A 16616-nucleotide genomic window follows, 5' to 3' on the forward strand; every position below is an offset into this window, starting at 1 on the left:
GGATGTGCACGAGGATAGAGTTACAGAGATGTGCATGTGAAGCACTGAGCCATCAGTGGCAGTGATCGGAGCTCGGTGCTCATGTCTATGCAGTACATATGGTGTGTTGTGTGAATATGGTGCGTATTAGTGTGTGGATATGTGTGTATGCAGGTATTACTGCATAGTGGTGGTGTGCTAGCATGTGTTCATGGGTGTATGTAGTTAGCGTGTATGTGTTGTGTTAGTATACAGTACATGTGGTGTGGTCATGTGTATGTGGTACATATTAGAGTGTGTAGGCTGTGTGTGCTGTAGCCAGAGCATATAAGCGTGTGGTTCTCTGTGTGTTAAGAAAATTGTAGATCAATGTATCAGTTAATTGTTCTTTTATTGCATTGTAGACTGGAAAGATATAGCATGAGGCTATTGTAAATAGTGAAGGGGTTAAACGAAAGCTTTCTATAGCCAAGATAAGAGTCTCCCAGACCCCCCCTTGCATTCCTTTTCACTGAATTCATAACGGTTTCATTGTATGTTATAGTAACACCTTAAAAGGTGTCACTTATGTTAATCATTTTAGTTGTACCCTATCATGTATTATTATTAATCTTGGAGGTATGTACTTTTCCTGTGATGTCATTTATGGTATATAAACCCCATACACTTTAGAATAAATTAGAAATCATCTGATACCGCACAGGCTGCTGTGATTTGTATTTCTCCCGGGTCCAGACTGCTGTACGAGATCTGGGATCATCTTCTCTTTGATAAATGCATAAATTCTCCCTATACTGTGTATGCGGTATGTGTGGTGTACTACCCTGTTTCTCTGAAAATAAGACATACCCTGAAAATAAGACATAGCATGATTTTCTAGAATTTTTGAGGATGCAAAATGATTTTTCAGGCTTTTTGAGGATGCTTGAAATATAAGCCCTACTCCAAAATTAGGCCCTGCTAACAGTTAATTCAAAAAGTCAATTTAAATAGTGTCCAGGCAGCTATACATGTAAAAAAGTTAAACCTTTTTGAACAAAAATTAATATAAGACACTGTCTTATTTTCGGGGAAACACGGTAGCATGTTCTTGTGTGTATTCAGTACGTTGAAGCATGTGTAGACTGTGTATGTGTTGTGCAATTGCGTGGTCCTGTTTATGCAGTATGTGTGTTTGTGTGTTGTGTGAATATAGCACATATTTGTATGCGCGATGCATATTAGCGCATGTGTTTGCATACGCACATTAGCGCGTGTTTTTGCGCGCACTTTAGCGTGTGTACATTAGTGCGCACATTAGCATGCGTGTTTGCGCACGTTTGTGCGCACAGTGCATATTAGGGTGTGTGCGTGCGTGGAGTACGTATTAACGTGTGCTTGTGTGTGTGCGAGTGAGGTGGGGTGCCACACATACACAGAGAACCACACGCTTATATGCTCTGGCTACAATACATACACGTGACCATACCACATGTACTGTATACTAACACAACACATACACGCAAACTACATACACCCATGACCACATGCTTGCACACCACCACGCAGTGGCCTAACACATATCCACACACTAATATACACCACATGCTAATCTGCACCATATTCACACAACACACCACATGTACTGCATTAACATGAGCACGGAGCTTCCGATCACTGCCATTGACGGCTGGGCACGGGTTTCACATGCACATCTCTGTAACTCTATCCTCGTGCACATCCAGCCAACCCAAACAACCAATCAGGATGCTGGAATTGCCGATTAGGGCAGAAGTGGGGTGGAAAAAGTTAATATGCCAACCGAACACTCAGTATCGGAATAGAATGTCAGCTGTCAGCGCAGCCTCTCACACACGCGTCTGATTGGCTGTTAGCGCTCTGCGTTCTCTTACTTGTGATTGGACATTACTCGTATAAGCACCGCCCCTTCTACTAACATCCACCAATTACACGCGGCTCTGGCAGCATCATTGACAAGTGAACGTGTGCCAGATGCTGCTGAGTGGTGGAGCTGTCTTAATCCTGCACAGCTACTGTGCTGGAGCCCACAGAGCGGTCAGACTAAAAACAATCACAGAAAACAGCCATTACTTACTGAGTGAGGAGTGCATATAGATGCATCCTCCTCTCACCATGCAGGTAGCTGACTACCAAATGAGGGAGCTAATTACACCTGTGCAGGACACCGATGAGACAGCCACTCACACTGCCTCTTGATATAGAGGGGGATGGCCTCTTGGTGTATACTCCCACACATAGTGGATACAGGGTGCCAGACCATGACGCCATAATAATTCGGCAGGTTGCCCTGCACTTCCATTAGTGAACCACATTGGTACTGACACCCTGGAGTCTTAAAGCCACACTGCATGTGAATGATAGATAATAAATGCAAGGCATTGGTTGGATGTTGGCCAAGATACATGAGCCCACTAACCACTTCACGGTTCCTTGCGTTATAGTGGGTCCCTACACTAATATAAATACATCACAGAAGGGGAAATATTGGTGGCAGTACCAATGTGGACTTTGTAGCGCTACAAAATTGCGGTATTGCCACGAAGAGACGCAGCGGCATTGCACGGTGCAGCGATGCGATATCGCTGCGATTTTCTTGCTGCGATGCCGTGTCGTCCGTGTGAAGGTGGCCTTACTGACGCTGCAGGGCAGCCTGTACTCTGCTGACAGCAAGCTGACTACACTCAAGTCTTTCCCTTCCAGTTTCTGGACTTCAGGTTTCCACCTTTTTCCTTCGTCCTGAGTGTGATTTATAGTGCGCAGTGGGAGGGGAGACGGGATGGGTCAGCAGCAGCCGAGCTAAATGACTAGCTGCCTTCCCTCTAATCCCCACCGTAGACCGAACATCACCGGCTGCTACAACACCTCTGTGAGGGAAATACACATCACAAGTGTCAGACAGGCAGGGACTTACTCTCAGGGACCTTCACATGGGACGGACTAGGCCGCATGACGCACCGCAAGTCACGGAAAATTCTGCAGATTACCTGCAGATTGTGATGCAGAATTGAAAATGGCGCAAAACCTGCCTGCAATTCTGCATCAAAATTCACAGACCTAAAGATTTGCTGCGTCCTGCTGTGTAATTCCGTCCTGCATGGAAGGTCCCTCTGTAGTCTTACTTTACCTCCTTGTAAATCTGATCCCCTGGTAAAGAAAATGTGTACAAGCTTTTTGGGAAGTTAATCACGGGTTTCCTCATAGTGCGCTGGAAGCTGTCTTTGGCTGCGTTCACACATGGATTTTTTTGTTTCGGTCTTCAACTGCAGTTAAAAGCCACATCGAAAAACCACAAGCGTTTCTCAGCAGTGAATGCAATTTTCAAAAAAATACATGCAATTTTTTTAATGCGATTTGAATTAAAGAACAACTGCAACTGAAAACTGTAACATAAAGCGCCACGTGTGAACGCAGCTTTATAGTTTTCCTTGAAGAACTTTGCTATATCTGTAAGTACTTTGTCAAAAAAATCCAGCCCCTAGAAGTTGTTGTCGTTTTAATGCAAAACTCGTCATGCAGTTACATTTCGGGCAGATATGCTAATGATTAGAGTTGTGGCGTAATTAGATGAACGGTCTTGCCACCTGGGGCCCTAAAAGAGGTAACACCCTTAGCCTATAAAGTCTCTCAGAGACTCCTTGTATGTATTGGACCTCTTTTTCCGCTTGTGTAGATCTTGTTAACCACTAGACGCCTCTACGGCGCAATCAAAGAGATTTCACCGAGTTAGCAGAGTTTGAGAATGGTCGTATTATCGGAATGCAAGAAGCTGGATGGTCCTATCAACAAATTGGCCACCACCTGGACTGTTCTTACCAGACTGTTAAAAAGTGTTGGGACTGGTGGATGCGTGATGGGTATGCACATAAGGCAACCGGGTTCAGGCACCACCAATAGAGAGGATCGTCTGATTGTTGGACAAGCACAAGCTGCTCCAACTGTTTCGTTGATCGCCATCCAGAGACAGGTGGCAACATTGTTAAAAGCCCCTGTGTGTGTCAAAACAATTTCCAGGTTCTTGGTTGAAGGACATTTGGTCTCACGCCACCAAGTACGTGTACTGCTATGATACCCTCTGGCCCCTTCATTTGCAGTGGTGTTGTGCACGACGAAACTGGACTGCTATGGAGTGCAACAAAGTTGTCTACAGCTATGAATCCACGTTTAGTTTGGGCACTGATGATCGCTGTTTTCGTGTCTAGAGATCTAGGGGTGAGCGCCTCAATCCTGCCTTTGCTGTGGAGTGGCACACTGCCCCCTGCTGGTATGATGGTCTGGGAGCCATCGCATACAACAGTTGCTCACCCCTAGTAGTGGTACGAAGGACAATGGCAGCTCAGCGATATGTTCAGGACATCCTGTAGCCACATGTGTTGTCTCTCATGGCGGCTTCCAAGAGGTATTTTGCTCGGCCGCACATGGCAAGGGTGTCACAGGAATGCCTTCACAACTTCGCCACACTTTTGTGGCCTGTCTGGTCGCCAGATCTATCACTAATAAACATGTATGGGACTATCTGGGATACCAAATTCGACAACCTACAAGTTTGCATGATCTAGAGGCTCCGTTATAGCAAATGTGGACAGATATAACAGAACCTGTATGCCTCCATGCCCACCCATATCACATCTTGTATCCAAACTAGAGGTGGCCCAATGGGGTACTAGAGCCTCCATGCCTGCCCCCATCACATCTTGTATCTCAGCTAGAGGCGGTAAAACAAGGTACTAGAGCCTCCATGCCCACCCGTACCGCATCTTGTATACAAGCTTGAGGCGACACAACAGGGTACTAGAGCCTCCATGCCCACCCGTATCACATCTTGTATCCAAGCTAGAGGTGGCCCAATGGGGTACTAGAGCCTCCATGCCTGCCCCCATCACATCTTGTATCTCAGCTGGAGGCGGTAAAACAAGGTACTAGAGCCTCCATGCCCACCCGTACCGTATCTTGTATACAAGCTTGAGGCGACACAACAGGGTACTAGAGCCTCCATGCCCAAGCATATCTTGTATCCAAGCTGGAGCTGGTGCAACAGGGTACTAGAGCCTCCATGCCCGCCCGTATCACATCTCGTATACAAGCTAGAGGCAAAACAACAGGATACTAGAGCCTCCATGCCCTCAGAGTCACATCTTTTATCCAAGCAGGAGTGGGTACAACAGCTTCCTTTTAAGGGGTTAAGTTTTCCACAATAAGGCCACTGTCACACATGTGCTTTTTACCGTGATTACTATGACATTTTAAAAGCCACAGTAATTGCAGTAGAACATTCCCATTAATTTCAATGGGGTCTTGCAGACGTGCGCATTGAGTGACTGGCCACTAATTCTCCAACTTCCCGGTGTCATACAAATGTGAAATTTGGCAGGAGCATTCTTTAGGTCCTAAATAGGAAAAGTAAAGGGGTCACAACTTGATTATTTAATGCTAAGTGTAAAAGTATTAGCACCCCTTTGTAATGTACCAAATCTAATTCTCTAACTTTCCAGTGTTGTACAAAGATGAAATTTGGCACAACCTGTTATGATCATGTGGGCTAATAAACACAGGGCCCACACGATCGTGACCAAAGAATACACACGGGTTTCAGACAGTTGGCCCTGTGCTACAGGGAGGATGACATGGCCCTCCCTGAGCGGGGACATTGCCCTGATAAAGGGTGGCCCAGCGGTCTTCAGAACTGGGCCCTGGCTGCACCTAGAAACCACGCCACCAGAACCAGACACATACACATGCCACATGACTGGGACAGAACAGGACATACAGAACCAGAAAACAGCATACAAGAGCCAAAATGCAACTACTAGTAACAGGTGATAAGCTATATATAAATACCGGGTATTAGTTGAAATTTTGATCAAAACGTGGAAGCTAGCGGGCCACTTCACGGCTCCTGGCTATACCGCTAGTCCCTACACCAACCAGGAGTCCAGTGGCACTGGACACAGTTCACACCACAAGCTGCAACAGCACAGACAACAAAACACAAATCACACAGCAAGCTGCATAGGACAGACAACAGGATACTACCTTACAGGGACTGGCTTTACAGGCACTGGCTAACAGACTACAACATATAGTGCAAACCACACGAACTTCACCCAGAGCTCAGATGCACACAGATGAAACTCACAGAAAGTCAAAAAGTGTCCTCATCACAGGGGGATAGACAATCAGCCACCGAGCTGACATAGGGAACTGTGTCAGGGATCCACCAACTGACAAACAGACGAGACATAAGACGTTTGGAGGCCGCACCTGCCAGGGGAAGGAAAAAGGGGTTCTGCATGTGCTACAGACAAGGAAGACAGGTGTCCAAACAGTCTTTAGGTAAGCTGAGAGACACAACAGACCTACATGCAAACACAGATCTGAGTGGGAACAAAACAGATACATCCAAATAGTACAAGACCAGCATCAACTACTGACAGGAGCTGGGTTTATATGTGCTGCAGGCTAAAGGGGATTGGCTGCGGGAGAATACCACAACCAGCCAGCTCAATTAACCCCAACCTGTGGAGCTGTGCTGCTAGGAACCTTAGTACTATAGATCCCAGCAGCACACCCTGACACAACCATTCTTTAAATCCTAAGTAGGAAACTAAAGGAGTCGCAACTTGATTTTCAATTCTAAGTGCAAACTTAAGTGACCCCCCCCCCCCATGTTATGTACTTAATCTAATTCTCTAACTTACCGGTGTTGCACAAACATGAAATTTGGCACGAACATTCTTTAGGTCCGAAGTAGGAAAAGTAAAGGGTTCACAACTTGATTATTCAATTCTAATTGTGAAAGTAAGTGACCCCATATGTAATGTAACTAACAACACACATGAAATTTGCCATGAATATTCTTTACATTCTAACAGGAAAAGTAAAGGGGTTGCAACTTCAATATTCAATTCTAAGCATGAAAAATCACCATACATGACATAGTTCTTTTCTCAGTAACCATAAAGCCTAGGGAAATGATTTATATACTGAGGAGAATCTACCTCACCTCTATCTGTATATACTGAAAAGAATCTAATGCTCCTCTGTGTGTATATACTGAGGAGAGTCTACGTCACCTCTATGTGTATATACTGAGGAGAATATAACTGACCTCTGTGCATATATACTGAAAGGCTGTAAAGTACATAAGGAAGCAGCCATGGACTGCAGGGATGGAGCATGCCTTTAAGGTTAAGAAGGGGCTGCAACCTCCAGTCTGGGGTTAAATTTGAATAAAAAGGGGCATTACCTTTAAGGGTAAAAATTGAGGAGAGTGGGAGGAGTGGCAACTTCTGCAGAGGGACATCGGAACATGCAGTCTGAGGAGAATCTAATGCTCCTCTATGTGTATACATGTTTTATTTCAATATTCCTCTGAAGTGATCACGACTTCATAAAATTTTCTGTGCCAACAACCGGCAAACAGCTGTACCAAATTAACTCGGGCGAAGTCTGGGTATAACAGCTAGTTATGGATATAGCCAAGATAGCCACCATGACATTACACAGGAACAGGGCTTAGTCCATATTTACAGTCCCAGCAGAGAAGCAGTCCTAGTGAGTTTGAAGACCTTTCTGTGGGACAGGGCCAAAGGACTGTTAACTCCACAATCACAGAATCACTGTAAATAATCATGTGACCTCTGTCTCTGAGGGTGCTTAATCATATAGAAGTCTACCCATGTACAGGCACATCAAAAGGGGTTAAACCCCTATGTTCCCCCCTTACACACAGCAGTCTTTCTATGGCTGATCTTTCTTGCTGTGTATAATCTTGAAGTTTTTGTTCATCCACTGACTCGCTGCTGTTAATTTCCACAACAATTGGTGCATCAGCTGCTAAAGAAAGACATAAGATGAAGAAAATGGTCTAGGCAGACATTCCTATAAAATGTCCTAGACGTATAACTAGAATACCAATAAATATTATTACAACACGGAACATAACAGCCAATATAGTCTTTTATGTCTGCCTTGGCCGACCTGAACGTTTATAGTGTATGAGCAATCATGAACTGGCTACAGGGACACTGCTGTAAAAACATACTTTTCCATTCCTGCAACCCTCGCCTGATTGCCTGTCACACTCTGGAGGTCTACTCTGTGTATTGCAGTCACATCCATGCAGGGCAGGCCCCTTTCTTATGCTTACCAAGCACAAGAGAGATAAATACTAAATCAGTCCAGGCCATCAGATACAACTAGATCTGCTCCAACCCAACATATGGATCCCCAACACAGAGCAAGACTATAAGATCCCTGGGACATTCAAATGTTCCACGTCCAATGTTGTGTACCTGATCCTGTGCGGTAAGTGTCCTGTAGGGGGGCTTTATGTCGGGGAAACTGGACAAAAACTGAGAGCCAGGATGAGAGCTCATCGCCACTCAATTGTAGAGGAAAAGACGGAATTACCTGTGGCAAAACAATTTTGTGGTCAGGGACACAGCATAGAGCAGGTGAGAGTTATCATACTGAAGGGCAACTTCAAGTCACAACATCACAGAAGAATTTGGGAGTATAAGTTTATGGCCATGTTTGACACCCTCAAGACTGGAATGAACCCCAGCCCGGGATTCGTGCATAAGTGGGGAATATGAAAGGTCTGAAGCAGGTCATGACGGTTGTCCTCTTCCCAATCATTTTTTTTTAATGTTTTTCTCATAAAAATTCAGAAATTGATTGTAATAATGTTTCCATCCAATAGGTGGTGCTGCTGAGGTAGTATTTTCATCTTCTATCTCTTTCTATATGCATTAGAGATAAGAGACATCATAAAACTATCAATCCTCAGCTCAGTGGACTGATTTAGTATTTATCTCTCTGCTCAGACTGTCTTGTGTTTTTTTTAAGTCTCAAATTTCTGTGTGAACATTTATTTATATCAAGAGGGGTGTCCCCCCTCCTCACTGCATCTATATGTTATAATTATGTGCATCCAAACTAGTTTCATTCATAAGCCTGACAAAGGGGGTGATATCCCCAAAGCTTGCTATACCATCATGTATTTTTGTTAGCTATTAAAAGAAATCATACCTACAAAATTACTTGGTTTCTCTTACTGGGGACAATCACACTGTAATCATTTATCTGCGCATAATGCTGCTATCCTGCAGATATCTCATTGGCTCAGGTCCGTGGCACCATCAGCATATTCTTCAGGGACAAGTCATTTTTGGAAAGGGAGCCTCCCTCTCCTTCCACGCAGCATGTCATTTTCAGCCCCAAGTCATCAGGCCCTTTCACCATCTTTTTTGGCACTCTGGTTATCAGGCCACTCAAGAGTCTTGCCTGTGTTGCTCCCCAGCTGTGAAACAGTGCTACTCATGCTGCTGTATTTGCAAATGGCTGCTGCCACCTCCTATCTGCCTCTATGCTGATGCTCCTGGACTGATGTTGCTTACACACTCCACAGAAGTTGCACCACCAAGCACTCCTGTGAGCTTTCCCATGTAACATCCTACCGGATGCTATCATCCTATGCTTGATAGGAGCTGCGGGTGTCGCAGCCATGCAGGTCACTAGAGAGTAGTGAGGATAGCCAGGAGTCATTATCAGAAATTCTTGATTGCACTACAAATGGATGAGGCAGAAAGTGTAGTCAGATGGAAAGCCAGAGGTCAGCAATAAGTAATCACGATTTACAGTACAATGGATGAGGTAATGTAGTCAGGAGGGAAGCCAGAAGACGGTATCCAGAAGTCTTGTAGCAATAGCAGGCAGAAGAGAAGCTGGATCAAATGCTGTGGAGCAGAATAACCACACAATTGAGGAGTGTCAGGGCCAGGCTTTTATAGGAAGCACAATGAAGACAGAGGTGGGGTCAAGACCAGGAGGCAGGAACTAGGTAAATAGAAACAAGGCTAGGGTATGCAGGAGAATTTGTCCAGAGGCCTGTATGGCTCAACAAGGAGAGCCACTGGTCTGGTAACAGGAGGTCCTGGGCTTGAGTCCTGATATCACGTGTTGCAGCTACCTTTTTTTTCATACATCAGTAGAAGCACCGAGAATCTTTGGCTGGTGGATGGGGTATAGGTGAGGCCTAGCCATGTCCTGTACCCTGTCGACAATGTGGTTCGTTCTTCTGGGTGGGTGATGCACTAGGCGAGGCCCTGCCCACATCATGAAGGGGGTAAAACCCCCTCTCCACCGCACCTCTGACTGCCCTAAACATAGCACCTCCCTACTCTCTGATGCTGAGCTCTGATAGGACAGTGGGGCCCCTTCACATCAAAATTACTTTAAAAAAAAACTATTGTATTTGCATCTTCCATGACACATAACATTTTTAATTTTTCCACTAAAGGAGCTGTGCAAGATCTGTTTTTTTTGCGAGATGAGTCGTAGTTTCCATTGGTGTCATTCTGGGGTGCATGTGACATTATGTTCATTTTTTATTGCATGTTTTTCACCATCCCAATGAACAAAAGCAGCGATTCTGGCATTGTATTCTTTTTCCTGTACGTCATTGACTGTTGGGGTAAATGACAATATTTTATAGTTCCAGTGATTACAATAGTGGTGATACCTATTATGGATATATGTTTTCCATAAAAAGTGGGTTTGTGAGAAATACATTTTTTTTTCCTGCTCTTCAGCCGTCTGCCCACCAGAGGGCAGCATGACTACCCTGTAGTGCAGGAGATGTCAGACTGCAGGGAAGCCGAGATGCTTGTGGGTAATGCCTTGTTACTACAGATGTAGGCGCTATTCTTCTTGTCTCTCCGTGCGCACTGCGGCTGTGTGTGAAAAGGCATTTACACGGGAGAATTTTCATGTAAAATCCGTTCAAATTAACAAAATGCGCAATGATCGTTACGTCTAAATGCAAACCCATTGTTTACTGTTAGTTTACTTCTCATTTGTCGCTCACTTTCAACCAGCATACAAATCATTGCTGGTTTGCTGACTTCTCGCTGCGTCTAAACGCTCACATAGAATGTAAAGCGCTGAGCCAGAAGTCAGCGATACTCAGCAGTGATCTGCCCGAGCGCTAATGATTAGTCGTGACATCACCCGCTCGTACAGATCGTTTAGCGGATAGTCGTCCCGTGTAAATGGGGCATAAGTGAAGGAGGACTCACAGCCTGCACACTGATGCTATTGGGGAAAGTATGGCACTAGCAGTATTAGCGGACAAAAACACACTGCCGTAGGCGCAACTATGCTCGCCACTTCGGTGCGAAGTTGCATCTGACTGAGGGGAATTTCTTCGCCTTTGCCGGCCTTTTAAACTCTGCGCCAGAGTTCACGAGTTTGAAAAAAGCCCCGGGAAGATAGATGCCAACTAGAGATGAGCAAGCACCCAAATGCTCGGGTCCGCGTTATTTGAGTTGAGCTTGAAATTACCCGTGGCATGTCCTATTTGCCGCGGAAATACACGCGGACGGCTTCCATTGTAGTAAACGGAAGCCGCCCATCATGCTATATTTCCGCTGGGTTCACACTGGGCGGATTTGCCGCGGAAATTCCGTCCGGAATTTCGCTGCGGCAAATCCGCTTGTAGCCGCTAATCACGGGATTAGCCAGCCATGTGGACAAGATTTCTCAGAAATCTCGTCCACACAGGACAGCGAATCCGCCGCGGCAAAGCCGGTAGAAGCCGGTGCTGCGGCGCGGTTTCGCCGGCCGCAGCATGTTCATTTTTTTTCTTCTTCCGCTGTGGCCACCCTCTCCTCTATGGGAGCGTCAGCTGCAGCGGAAGAGCGTGCGGCCGGGTTGCGGGTTTTGAAGCAGCGGATTCCCAGCGGAAATCTCGCATTTTTTCACTGCGGCCAAACCCCGACATTTCCGCCCGGAATCCGCCCAGTGAGAACCCAGCCTTACAGTGTAAAAAATACTAAACAAGAGAAACCCATCAAAAACAGCAAAGAATGTATTTGGTATAGGGCTGTGCCCCCTTTATTATGCGGATGAACCAATTGGATTTATTTTGGATTTTGCCGCCCCCCCTCCCCCCCCCCCCCATTGAACCCCACAGGAAAAATTCATAACTAATCTGCCACCATTCCACATCATAATGTGACATACTGCGGATGTAACTGCTTAGTGCCGATGTCTGTCTGCGCCTTGATGACCAAATCATTTTCAGTTTTTTTCATCATCGCGTTGCAGGAGCCATCAGTTTTATCAGTTTTATTTTTCCCATCCACATCGCCGTATGAGGGTTTGGTTTTTGTGGGACTTGTTGTACTTTTTAATGCCATTATTTTTGGGTATATATAATGTACTGCATAACGTTTAGGAATTTTTTTAGGGGTTGGGGGGAAAAAAAATTCTGCCATTTATTTTTTGGATTTCATTTTTACATATTTGTGTTCCCTCTGCTTTAACCCCTTAGTGAGGGCGCTATCGTAAAACTACGTCCTGCTGTTGCAGGACGTGTATGGAGGGAGGTAGCGCCGCTATCTCCCTACATACAGCACGGGCGTCAGCTGTTTATTACAGCTGACACCCGCGGGCAATAGCCGTGCTCGGCCGTTCGCGGCTATTAACCCTTTAAATGCCGCTGCCAATTCTGACAGCGGCATTTAAATCCCCCAAACGCTGTTTGGGGGTCCCGCACGCCCCCCCCCCCACGGTGAGATTGGGGGAGCCGTGCAGGTGTCATGGCAGCCGGGGGCCTAATGAATGGCCCCAGGGCTGCCTTAGCAGACTGCCCATCAAGCCATCCACACAGGGTGGCTTGATAGACTGCCTGTAAAAAAGCAGTATGACGCTATAGCATTACGTCATACTGCAGGAGCGATCAAAGCATCGCATGTTAAAGGCCCCCAGGGGGACTTCAAAGTAAAGTAAGAAAAAAGATCAATAAAGTTTTTTAAATTGTAAAAAAAAAAAAAAAGTTTTAAAAGTTTAAATCACCCCCGTTTTGCCATATCAATTATTAAAAAATCTAAATCATAAAATAAAAATATATATTTGATATCGCCGCGTCCGTAAAAGTCCGATCTATCAAAGTAGTGCATTATTTTTCCTGCACGGTGAACGTCGTCCGAAAAAAAAAATAAAGAACGCCAGAAATACACTTTTTTAGTTACCCTGTCTTCCAGAAAAAATGCAATAAAAAGCGATCAAAAAGTCGTATGTATTCCAAATTGATACTATCGGAAACTACAGGACATCCCGCAAAAATTGAGCTCTTGCACAACTCCGTCGACAGAAAAATAAAAAAGTCATTGCGCACACAAAATGACCGCAGAAAATTATTGAAAAAAATTAAATATCTTAAAAAAAAAAATACAAGTACTACAGCAAAAAAAAAACTATATAAGTTTGGTATCGTAGTAATCGTACTGACCCATAGAATAAAAATATCAGGTTGTTTTTGTTGCAGTTTGTGCGCTGTAGAAACAGGACGCACCGAAAGATGGTGGAATGTCGTTTTTTTTCCATTTCTCTCCACTTAGAATTTTTTTAAAGTTTTTCAGTCAATTATATGGTACAATAAATAGTGCCATTGAAAAATACAACTCGTCCCGCAAAAAACAACAAGCCCTCATACAGCGACGTCGATGGATAAATAAAGGAGCTACGATTTTTTAAAAGGGAGTAGGAAAAAACAAAAATGGAAAAAAGCAAAAAAGCTCCGTCACTAAGGGGTTAAAGCGCTGCAGAATAACTTTAGCGCTATATAAATATAGATTATTATTATTACAGCGTTAAATGCGCAAAATAAATCATGTGACAACAATGTTCTCTACATCAGCATGATTCAGGCGAAACCAAGTTTATACAGCTCTTTATGTTTTGCTATTTTTGTACACTAAAATCGCTTTTTTTTTTTAAGATTTGCTTTTGTGTCGCCGCATTCCAGAACTTAGCTCCGCCCCATCCCGCTCCTGCCATTGCAAATAGTGGTGAGGTGGCGGGAGCTCAGAACACTGCTCCCGGCTCTTCCAGCCTCCTCCCCCTGCAGAGAGCAATACTGTATATCGGCCAGGCGTGAAAACCCGGCCAATATACGGTCGTCTGAATAAGCCCATAGGCTGATCCTCGTAGGCTACCGTAGCTGGCAGACCCAGAGGCCATATTCAAGCCTCTAGGTGCCATAGCAACTCATCAGGACCCTGCAATCACATCACCTCTGATGGGTGAGAGAGGGAGCCCCCTTCCTCAGTCAGCCTTTTACGGTCGCGCTGACTGTAAAGGGTTAAATAGCGGAGATCAGAGGTTTCTGTGGTTCCTGCTGTTTGAGCAGGTGCTGGCTGTTATCCAACTGTTATGCAACGGTCAAACACTCGCTCTCCCTGGCATGGCAGACCTGTGCCAGGCTTCTGATGCAGCTGCAGTAAAAAAAAATTGCAACAAAATAAAGCCCCTTAACGGCCGCATTCAAGACGTATGGGCAGTCGTTAAGGGGTTAAACTCTACACCAGGCAGTTTTTGAAGCATGTGGATAAGATTTTTTTGCTTGATACTGTCAAAGCTGATACTGGCATGGATATCACACAACTGAAAGAAGCCGTGCAAACCCCAAAAACATGGAGGCAGCTCGCCTTTAGGGCCACTGAGGGTCGTGAACGACTAAATGGCTAACGACAATAACAAGATTTCTTGCACCCTTATTCAGGCTACCCACACAGCCGAGCGTGATATTGGGCTCGTGCGATGCACTGGCTAATGTGTGGTGTTTTTCTGTAAAAACCGCCTCCCATCAGTCCGGTGAGGTTGGGATCCTCTGACGCGGCCGATCGTCAAGTGTTTCCAATTATCTCAATGGGTAACCTTGCATCGCAGTCGTGTGCACATCGCACACTGTGCAATGTGTTTTCCTGTCCCATTGAAAACAATGGGCAATGCATTGATCGTCTGGCGTCCGTCGCTCAGGACCCCCACCGATCAGCTGAGCGTGGCGCATGCTGTCAGCGCCGAAATAATACAGAGGTCGGAGCGGAAGCCTCTGCGCCAACCTCCCTATAGTGGCCGGTGCTTGTAACTGCCCAGCTGATCGGTCGGGGTCACGAACGGTGGATCCCAGCTGATCAACTATTAACCCTTTCCAATCCATTTATTTTTTCTCACCCATTCTCCCCAGCTCCAATAAATTGGAGCTGGGGAGAATGGGTGAGAAAAAATGCATTTTCCTTGCACCCTCCTGAACTGACAGCGTTCAGGAGGGTGCAGGGAGGGACCTGCTTACCTGTCCGGCGTCTTCCGCATTCTCCTTCTGCCTCCCGGCTCGGCGTTCATGTGACCGCCGGGGGTCAGGTAACACCAGCAGTCACATGATTGCCGGCCGGAATCTCTATGCATTACATAGCGCTTATTGAGCGCTATGTAATGTGTAAATGAGAAGGCAGAAAGGGTTACAAACCCTTTCTGCCTTCTCTTCGGGAGTCCTCGATGAGGACCAGTGCAGGAGTGTATCTGCACCTGATGTGTCTGATGATCGGGTGCAGATCCACTCCTGCACTGCAATGTCGGGCCTGCCCCGACATCGGAGCTGTGGAGGGAAATTATGTTGTCGGGGCAGGCCCGACATTGGACTGGAAAGGGTTAATGACCTATCCTGAGGATAAGTCATCAATAGTATTTAAGTGGAAAACCCCTTTAACTACATGTGGGAAGGATAGCGCAAGTCCTATCTTTTCTCACCCGTACTATTAACGGCGTGGTAAAAACGAAATTAATGCTTTTATTTAGTCTCGTTATGCGACCGCGATCATCATGGCCACATAACCGGACAAGAATACACCCATGTGTTGAAGCCCTCATTCTGAAAGTACACAGCGCTCACAAACGCACATACGGTCATGTCTAGGGGGCCTTGATCATCAGTAGTATTCTCCACGGAAAACCCCTTTAATTCTACGTGCAGGAAAGATGGGGCAGGACCTATCTTCCCGCTGGCGTGGAGTTTGAACAGCCGGAGAAAAAAGAACCGTTAAGGCTGCCTGTCCACGGGCGAGTTTGCATTGCGTTCCCCGCGGCGATAATCCGGCCGCGGGGAACGCAGTGAAAGCTCTCCATAGCGTTGCTATGGAGAGCACAGCCGCCCTGTCCACGAGCGGAGAATCATTGCGATCTGTCAGATAGGCTGACCGGCGGAGATCCGTCTGCCGGCTCCTGCTCCAGGGCGGCAGAATACGGCTACGCCCGTAGACAGGCAGACTAATGCACAACTATGGTCCATAGCGGCGAGCGTAGTTGCGCAAATGGCTCTGTGAAACCGCCCGGTATGATGCTTTTTTGTTTGCGTGTGCATCGACATAGTTTACTGCACTTTTTATGTTCATTTGCATGTGGAAGACAAGGATGTGCCGACTGAAATGGCTAATTAATAGAGATGAGCGAACGTACTCGTTTAGGGCGTTTTTGCACTCGAGCACCGCTTTTTCCGAGTGACTACTCGGGCGAAAAGATTCGGGAGGCGCCGTGGGTGAGTGGGGGGGTTGCAGAGGGGAGTGGGGGGGGGGGGGTAGAGAGAGAGAGCTCCCTCCTGTACCACACTGCTACCCCCCGCTCCACCATGCCGCCCTCTGCCCCCCGAATCTTTTTGTCCGAGTAGTCGGTTACTCGGAAAAAGCGGTGCTCGAGTGCAAAAACGCCCTAAACGAGTACGTTCGCTCATCTCTACTAATTAAGTCTAATGAGTTTCAAATGTGCTCTTTGACCTGCGC

Source organism: Eleutherodactylus coqui, chromosome 10 (assembly GCF_035609145.1).
Source record: "Eleutherodactylus coqui strain aEleCoq1 chromosome 10, aEleCoq1.hap1, whole genome shotgun sequence".
Lineage (NCBI taxonomy): Eukaryota > Metazoa > Chordata > Amphibia > Anura > Eleutherodactylidae > Eleutherodactylus > Eleutherodactylus coqui.